Source organism: Primulina huaijiensis, chromosome 8 (assembly GCF_012295235.1).
Source record: "Primulina huaijiensis isolate GDHJ02 chromosome 8, ASM1229523v2, whole genome shotgun sequence".
Lineage (NCBI taxonomy): Eukaryota > Viridiplantae > Streptophyta > Magnoliopsida > Lamiales > Gesneriaceae > Primulina > Primulina huaijiensis.
The window spans coordinates 7,539,196-7,548,979 of record NC_133313.1 but is presented as its reverse complement, the minus strand read 5'-3'; positions in this window follow the sequence as shown (position 1 = coordinate 7,548,979).

Here is a 9,784-nt window from a genome sequence, read left to right as displayed (position 1 = left end):
TGTTGAAGAGGGTGTAGAGATTCTAGTCGAGGAAGATGATGGACAGGGTGGGAGTGTGGACAAAGAGAAAGTAGAGGAACCTAAGAAAGTGATGAAACAGCAACCTTTACCGAAGGTGAATCTTCCATATCCTAAGAGGTTCAAGAAAAAAGTATTAGATGATCAGTTTGCAAAGTTTTTGGAAATATTCAAGAAAATACACATTAACATCCCATTTGCTGATGCATTAGAGCAAATGCCCAATTATGCTAAGTTCATCAAGGATGTGATGTCCAACAAGAGGAAACTTCAAGAATTTGAGACTGTAAAGCTAACCGAAGAGTGCAGTGCCATACTCCAGAAGAAACTACCACAGAAACTCAAAGATCCAGGGAGTTTTACTATTCCTTGTGTTATTGGTGGTTCTAGAATAAATAGGGCCTTATGTGATTTAGGTGCAAGTATTAATTTGATGCCTTTTTCTATTTACAGGACTTTGGAGCTTGGTGAGGTGAAGCCTAGCACTATTACTCTGCAGCTGGCGGACAGATCACTTACATATCCACGAGGCATAGTGGAGGATGTGCTGGTAAAGGTAGACAAATTCATATTTCCTGCTGATTTTGTCATTCTAGATATGGAGGAAGACCAGGAGACGCCACTTATCTTTGGAAGGCCGTTCTTGGCCACCGGAAAAGCTTTGATTGATGTGCACAAGGGCGAGCTCACATTGAGAGTAGGTGGAGAGGAAGTCATGTTCAACATCTACAACACCATCAGAGGACCAAATGAGGTAAGTACTTGTAATAGTATAGATATAATTGATTCATGTGTATCTCATATTGGTGCAGGTAGGATGACAAAAGATTCCTTGGAGAGATGCTTATTGGAATCAGCTTCTATTGGGGATGAAGAGGATTGGGATGTGCAAGAGGAATTACTTGCTCTCAATACGCTACCTAAAGAAAAGATAGATGCACATCATGAAGAGTTACTTGAAGACGCAAGTAAAGAGGTACCAAAAGCATCTCCTGAATTGAAGGATTTACCAACTCATTTGTTCTATGCATTCCTAGACGAGAGTTCGTCATATCCGGTAATTATATCGTCTGCTCTTACTAGTGATGAGAAAGATAGGTTGTTGAGGGTGTTGCGAGAATTTAAATCTGCTTTGGGATGGACAATTGTTGATATAAAGGGGATTAGCCCTACTGTTTGTAAGCACAAGATCTTGATGCAGGAATCTTATTCTCCGTATGTTGATCATCAAAGGAGGCTTAATCCAGCCATGAAAGAAGTTGTGAGAGCTGAGGTATTAAAATTGTTAAATGCTGGTGTTATTTACGCTATATCTAACAGTTCTTGGGTTTCACCAGTACAAGTAGTGCCTAAGAAGGGTGGTATAACCGTGGTGAGAAATGAGAATAATGAATTGGTTTCAACTCGTCCAGTGACTGGTTGGCGAGTGTGTATAGACTACAGGAAATTGAATGATGCGACTAGGAAAGATCACTTCCCCCTCCCTTTTATTGACCAGATGCTTGATAGAGTAGGTGGTTATCATTATTATTGCTTTCTAGCTGGTTATTCAGGTTCAATCAAATTGTCATAGCACCGTAGGATCAAGAGAAGACTACCTTCACTTGCCCCTATGGTACATTTGCTTTCAGAAGAATGACATTTGGTCTTTGCAACGCACCTGCTACTTTTCAGAGGTGTATGATGGCCATATTTTCTGACATGGTCGAGGAAATAATGGAGGTTTTTATGGATGACATATCTGTTTTTGGTTCATCATTTGATCACTGTTTGCAAAATCTAACGCTTTTTTTGCAGAGATGTCGAGAGAAGAATTTAGTGCTGAATTGGGAAAAATGTCACTTCATGGTTCCATAAGGTATTGTGCTTGGGCATAAGATTTCGGCTAGAGGGATAGAAGTGGATAAAGCCAAAGTTGTGGCAATTGAAAACCTCCCACCGCCAAAGAATGTGAAAGGGATAAGAAGTTTCTTAGGACATGCTGGGTTCTATCGTCATTATATTAAAGATTTCTCTAAAATTACTAGACCTTTATGTAATTTGTTAGAGAAACATTCTACATTTATTTTCGACGATGATTGTTTGCAGGCATTTAACAGGATTAAGACAGCACTGATTTCTGCACCCATCATGATAGTGCCTGATTGGAAGGAGCCCTTTGAGCTCATGTGCGATGCTAGTGACTATGCTATGGGAGCTGCATTGGGACAAAGGCGAGAAGATGTTCAAGGCTATCTACTATGCAAGTCGTACACTTAATGCAGCCCAACAAAACTATACAACTACTGAGAAAGAGATGCTAGCAGTGGTGTTTGCATTCGACAAGTTCAGAACATATCTCATTGGTACCAAGGTAACTGTTTTCACTGACCATGCAGCTATTCGTTACTTGTTAAACAAAAAAGATGCCAAGCCCATGTTGATACGATGGATACTCCTACTTCAAGAATTTGACTTTGAAGTCGAAGATAAAAAAGGCTGTGAGAACCAGGTGGCAGATCACTTGTCATGCCTGGAGCTGGAAGAAAAGACCGAACGTGGAGTTATCAATGAGTCGTTCCCAGACGAACAACTCTTTAAGGTAAATGTTACACATCCTTGGTTTGCAGATATAGCTAATTTTCTTGCTGCAGGAGAATTACCAACAGATTTAACTTATCACCGAAAGAAGAAATTTCTTCATGATGTCAAGTTTTATCTGTGGGATGACCCTTTCTTGTTCAAGAGACGCGCTGATTAGATAATTAGACGATGTGTAGCAGAGGAGGAAGCATGGATGTTTCTAGAGCAGTGTCATTCTTCACCATATGGTCGACACTTTGGAGCATCTAGAACAGCAGCTAAGGTATTACAGTCAGGTTTCTATTGGCCTAATTTGTTTAAGGACAGTTATACTTTCGTAAAGTCTTGTGATAGATGCCAAAGAGTTGGCAATATTTCTAGACACCATGAGTTACCATTAACAAATATTTTGGAAGTGGAACTTTTTGATGTCTGGGGTATTGAATTTATGGGTCCATTCCCATCCTATTTTGGTCAATCTTACATTTTACTTGCTGTTGATTATGTTTCTAAATGGGTGGAAGCAATTGCCACCAGTACTAATGATGCTCGAGTTGTTGTTAAGTTTGTCCACAGGAACATCTTTACAAGATTTGGAACACCTAGAGCCATAATCAGTGATGACGGTACGCATTTCTGTAACAAAATTTTTAACTCACTTTTGGCCAAATATGATGTGAAGCACAAGGTGACACTGGCATACCACCCACAAGCTAATGGGCAAGCAGAAATATCCAACCGGGAGATCAAGCAGATCTTAGAAAAATCTGTGAAGACAAACCGGAAGGATTGGGCAATCAAGCTAGATGATGAGTTATGGGCGTACAGGACTGCATATAAGACACCTATCGGAATGTCACCTTATAGGTTGGTCTTTGGGAAAGCTTGCCATTTACCTTTGGAACTGGAGCACAAAGCATTTTGGGCTGTGAAAAAGTTGAATTTTGATATGGGAGCATCTGGCGAGCAACGACTGTTGCAACTGAACGAAATGGAGGAATTCCGAAATGATGCATACGAGAATGCTAAGATATACAAAGAAAGGACCAAGAAATGGCACGACAACATATTCTTCGAAAAGATTTCAAGCAAGGACAACAAGTATTATTATTCAATTCTCGTTTGAAGTTGTTCCCTGGTAGGCTAAAGTCGCGTTGGTCAGGGCCATTTGTTGTAGAAACAGTATACCCTCATGGAGCTATCAAGTTAAAATGCAACGATGGAAGAACCTTCAAGGTAAATGGACAGCGGATTAAGCCTTACTATGGGACTGAAGTAAGGAACATTGACATCATTGGGTTGAGCGAACCACCGTGAACAAAACTTGTATAGTCGGGCTGACGACGTTAAACCAAGCGCTAATTGGGAGGCAACCCAAATTTTATTTATTTATTTTTTTATTGCATTTTGTTTTCGGTTTTGTTTTTTTTCTTGTATTCTTATTTTAGGTTGTTTATTTTTGAATTATTGTGTGCTTGTTTTTTTTCTCAAATCTTAATGAATCCCAATTGTTTTCTTTTCAGGAAAAAAAAATGAATGAAAATTTCCCGAAAGCCAAGCGCACCCGCGGTAAAACTGGAGTGCACCCGCGGTTGTGGTGTATACAAAATACTGAAAATTTCCCGAAGCTGTACCGCACCCGCGGTAAAACTGGAGCGCACCCGCGGTTGAAATGTATACAAAATAAAGAAACTTTCCCGAAGCTGTACCGCACCCGCGGTAAAACTGGAGCGCACCCGCGGTTGAAATGTATACAAAATACTAAAACTTTCCCGAAGCTGTAGCGCACCTGCGGTCATTGTTTTTAAAATAAGAATGGGGCAGAAATGACGAATAAACGAAGAACCCTTCTCAAATTTCTCTCCTCCACTTCGAAATTCCTCCACTCAATATACATTCCTCCACTCAAAATACACTCCACACTTACGTAACTTCAAAAACTCCACTAAAATTTCCATCTACATTTCATACAATCAACACCAAACCCAGGGTTTGAAAGGGGCTCGAAATTTTCATCAAGATTTGATTAGAGCTTCGATTTTGTTCTTCCAATAAACATTTCTACACTCAAGGTGAGCAAATCCATAGTACATTTGTTGAGATTCAAAATTATTGGTGTTATTTACTATGTAATAGAAAAAAAAATTGACATTTATTGGAGTACATTCTTGATATTGTGGATTATATTGGTGTGTATATTGTTGAGGTGGTGTTATTGTGGTTAACAAGTTTGGGGGAGTGCAGAATCATCTAGTTTTGTGAATTAGAGTGAAGAGAATGTTGGTGTTTTGAAGGTGTTTGATAAAATGCCTCCAAGAAAGAAACAAGCAAATGGTGCATCATCATCTGCAAATTATGATGCAAACAAGTTTTGGAACGAGATAGCGGAGGAAAACTATGGAAGAATTTTGAACAAAAGCATTATAAAAGAAAGTGGATTTGATCTGAGTTTTCCCCGATCCAAAATTAGATTAATGCTTATTGATCGGCATTGGGAGGAGTTTGGCAGGCAACCACAAGATGCTGTCATTTCGTTGGTGAGAGAATTTTATGCTAACCTCAAGGTTAGGCATGAAAAATTAAAGGTGTTGGTGAGAGGAAAAATGGTAGCCTTTGATGCACATACGATCAATATGTTATATGGTATCCCTCCAGTTATGCATGATGAGTATGAAGAATACCGGGCTGAGCAAGTTTATTATAATAATATACTTCAAACAATATGCATAGAGGGAGCGGAGTGGAGAATGAGGGAAGATGTGCATGTAAGCCTAGCAAAGTCTGATCTGAAAAGTGTTGCCAAAGATTGGTATTCATTTTTTTCTGCTAGGATTAAGCTTACCGAACACACCACCACTGTCATCAAGGAGAGGGCTATCCTTAATTTTTGCATCATGACGGGACGGACAATTGATTTAGGTCAATTGCTACAGAGTTCGATGCTTGATTATGCAAATGGTAACTCTCCTAGTGGACTCCTCCACCCTTCTCTTATCACTGCATTATGCCGTAATGCGGGAGTGACTTGGGATGTGAATGAAGAATTGTTAAAAGACGAAAAATGTCATTGTGGTAATTCAACCACATAGGGCAGTGAGAGGTGAACACGCTGAGGCACGTCGAGCTGAAAGGGAATTCAACAGAAGAGCTGCACAAAGACGTGCCCATGCTCAAGCACAAGATCCACAACCACCACCACAACCGAAACCAGGAAATATGAGAGATATGTTGACCCATTTAGAAGAGGAAATGCGAAATCAACGCCAAGACATGGATGCGTTTCGGTTTAGGACCGATACATTTATGGACTATATGATGGATTTTACGTCTGTCTTGGCTCAGCAATTCCCAGCAGCTTCAACCTCTAGTAATCCATTCCCACCTCCTCCATAATGGCCACCCATATACCAACCGCCGGAGTTCCAACAACCACAAGATGACCCAGATGATGAGGATAGCAATGACTACTGACGGTCGTTGCCCGAGGTATGTGTATTCCTCTATTTTTCATGTTTATTTACATCGAGGACGATGCACATGTTTTAGTTTGGGGGAGATGTTATTTTATTTATTTTATTTTGTGTGTTTATTTATTTATTTAGTATTATTTGAGTTGTTTGCTTGTGTGTTTGTAGTGTTTTAGTCATGAAATATATATTTTTTTAATGGCCAATGTTGAGGGAAAAAAAAATTTGTGTTAAGAAGAAAAGTCATGCATTACATTCATGTTTATCGATCAATTTGAAAAATTTAGAGAACAATCATGAGATTTGGTAAATTTGAGACTTATAATTTCTATACAACTATGTGATTTTCATTTGACATTGAAATAATTTTTTTTTAAGCACATATATGATTGAGGCAATCTTTGATTTTATTTGGGCCTACTTATATTGTTCATAAATATTCAGTTGAAGCCCTCTTGAGCCTATATGAGAAAAGAATTGTGTTCTTGAAATTTCTTGGAAGCCAAGCACTTTTCTTTTGAATATATATGTATTTGGTTGATGCATCGAGACACCACTTTTCACAATGATTAGATTCTACTTTGTGTTGGTGAATTGAGATTTTGTCTAGAACTATCCAACCAACACTCGAGTCGAAATACGGACAAACTATGATTTAGGAATGATTTAGGTGATTTTTGGATCGATTGAGCCTTTCAAGCTACCAAATAAAATTAATTTATCATTTGTCACCTCTTTGTAGCCTATATGAATTCCAATGGCACACGTAAATGTGTGTAAAAGACCCCCATTCGATATCCTTTCAAATATCCCACATTTACTACCCCATTGAATATCTTAAACATAAATTACCTACCTTCTCAAGGGAGTAAGAATTTAAAGAAAATTCTCCTGCAAAAGAAAAGAAAAATGAATAATTTTTTTTTGAAGAAGTTAAAGAAAAATGGGAGAAAAAGAGATGAAATGAATAATAATAAAAAAAATGAAGATGAAAGAAAAAAATGGAGTTTGCAAAAGAGATAAAATTCAACTTACTCCCTTATTTGAATTCCTAATCTTCATTTGTAGCCATGAGCCAAGGCCTAACATTACAATCATTGCAAATCCTATTGACCAAGTCATAGTTGTCCAATATACTAGGGGAGAGTAATTGTGAGGATCTAGCCTATGGACAATCGATAAACACTTTCATTGAGTATGAATCTTGATCAATTTTACACACACCTCATTGCATCAAATATTTATTGGGTATTCCTTTCTTGAATGAATATGGCTTTGAACCCAACCCTTACCGGAAAAGACCTCTTGATTTGTGTTTGTAAAAAAAAAAAAATTTGAAATCGATCGAGAATGTTTTGAAACATGAGTTGAAGAGATTAGAAGTTAAGAAAATTAACCAATTACATGATTTTATCCGGATGAAAAATTGGTTGGATTGATTTGACTTGTGAATGCATGAAGAGTTTGTTAATTTATCTTGAGGCCAAGTTCTTTAAAATATTTCATGATTTGTTTGTTCGTGTTGTTTTGTTTTGCTCGAGACTAGCAAATATTAAGTTTGGGGGAGTTTGATAAGTGCAATTTATTGTACTTTTATTACTTGTTTTTAACTTAGAATTTTGTGATTCTTGAGCAGGTTTTATGTGATTTGTTGTTGTTTTTGTTGTTGTAGTTTGGAAGTTTAGAATAAGAGTTTGGAGTAGTAAAATGTTGAATTAGAAAGTGCAAAAGATAAAAATTTCAGAAGCTCCAGCGCACTCGCGCTAACACAGGCAGCGCACCCGCGGTAATTGAAGATCAAATTTCAGAAGTTCTGCCGAAGCTGTACCGCACCCGCGGTCACTGAAGTTCGAAAATGAGAGTTTTCCCCGAAACATCAGCGCACCCGCGGTGCCATCTTTACCGCACCCGCGGTGGTTGACAGACAAAGTCCGGAAATTCTGAAATTTGGTGTGCTGCGCATGGGAGTTGATGACTTTTGTGTTTTGCGTGTAAAGACTTGTCTAGGACTATAAAAGGCTTCTATTATTCACTATCTAGGTCATTGGGGAGCCAAGGAAGGAGTGGAGGCTGCTGAAAAAGGATTGAAGATCAAGTTCATCAAGTTCTTGAGAAATCTTTTGCACAAATCCGGGGACGGAAACTGCACTTCAAACTCTTGTTCTAAGTTCTTCTTTCTTTTATTTTTCAATTGATATTTCTTGTTTTGTAACTATGTTTTGTTGTTTTGATTGTGTTATTATGAACTAAGTTTTATTTCTAGAGGAATGATGGAACAAAACTAGAAACCATGTGTTGGAATCTATGACATAAGTTATTTAAGTTTTTCATCTTGTTCATTTGTATTATTCCAATCTTAATGCTTTCAATTTATTGGCCATAAGTTGAATGATTTATATGTTTACAATTTATCACTCGGAAGAGGAAATTATAAACAAGAAAAGGAACAAATACATCATTAGTATTTATAGAGTTCGGGAGGCCTATAATGCTATTGAAGCCTATAAAGAATCTAGTGCTTGAAATGTTATTTATTTATAGATTGTTGATGGGAATGTCACAATTCATTTTTAGATAACCAATATATACTTATTACTTGGAAAAAGGGAGTAGATAATATTAGGATTCTTGGCTAATGAATAAGAAGAATTTAGAATTTTTATAACATAGCTAATAGGAATTACACATGGTGGATAGTTGCGTGAAATCAAACCTCTAGATCTTTTATTTCATTATTATTTGCTATAAAAAGTTTGGTGTTATATTTTACTTAAATCCATTTTCAATTTAGTTATTCTTGCAATCAAATCTTTTAAGTGATTTTTCTAAATAAAATTGAGACTATTTTAATTACAAGCATTAATATACATTTAAATACATATTTCTCGTGGGATCGACACTTGTACTCGAAAATATATTTTATTATAACTTGACGTCGTGCACTTGCGAGCAATTAAGAAAACACGCAACAACACTCTACAGAGGTTTAATAGGTTCATTATTGTACCTAACTGCTTGTGAAGGCCTATGTTTCCTTGCTTGAAAATTTGCGAAAAAATTAAAAATTTTCTTTTTTAAATAATCAAAATGCCTCATTCATAAATAAACCGATAAACAAAGTTTGATATTCAAAATGGCAGCGGAAGAAAAGATTTATTTGCGAAATAACAATTTAATAGTATCCCACAACTGATAAAAATTGTTTGAGAAATAAAATAATAAATGCTGAACTGAGGTCCTCAGGTGCTACTACTGCTGACCCAAGCTGGCTCACTGGTCCCCGCCCTCGGCCCTGACCTCATCAGTACCTACAACAATCAAGTCTAGTGAGCCTAAAGACTCAGCATGCATATATCGTAGGTAACGAGTAAATACTAGTAGAATTTTGCATGGGATAAAATATCATGTCATGGGGCATACTGAAAATAACCTGTACGGAGCAATTAGAATACGTGCATGACTGAATTAAAATCATAGTAAAAATGTTGCTCCTTGGAGCCCGGTACTGAAATAACTGGTAATAATTTTCTGTTGAGATTATGTTCTACGCATGTGGCCCCTGCACTGAGCTGAACTGATCGGTAACTGGCTACCGGGGGAGTATCAAACTGAACTGAACTGACCGGTCACTGGCGACCGGGTGGTACCAAACTGAACTGATCGGTCACTGGCGACCGAGTAAATAGTGCTCCCAAAATAGTGAATTGACCACAAGCAATATCGCATAAATCTCAAAA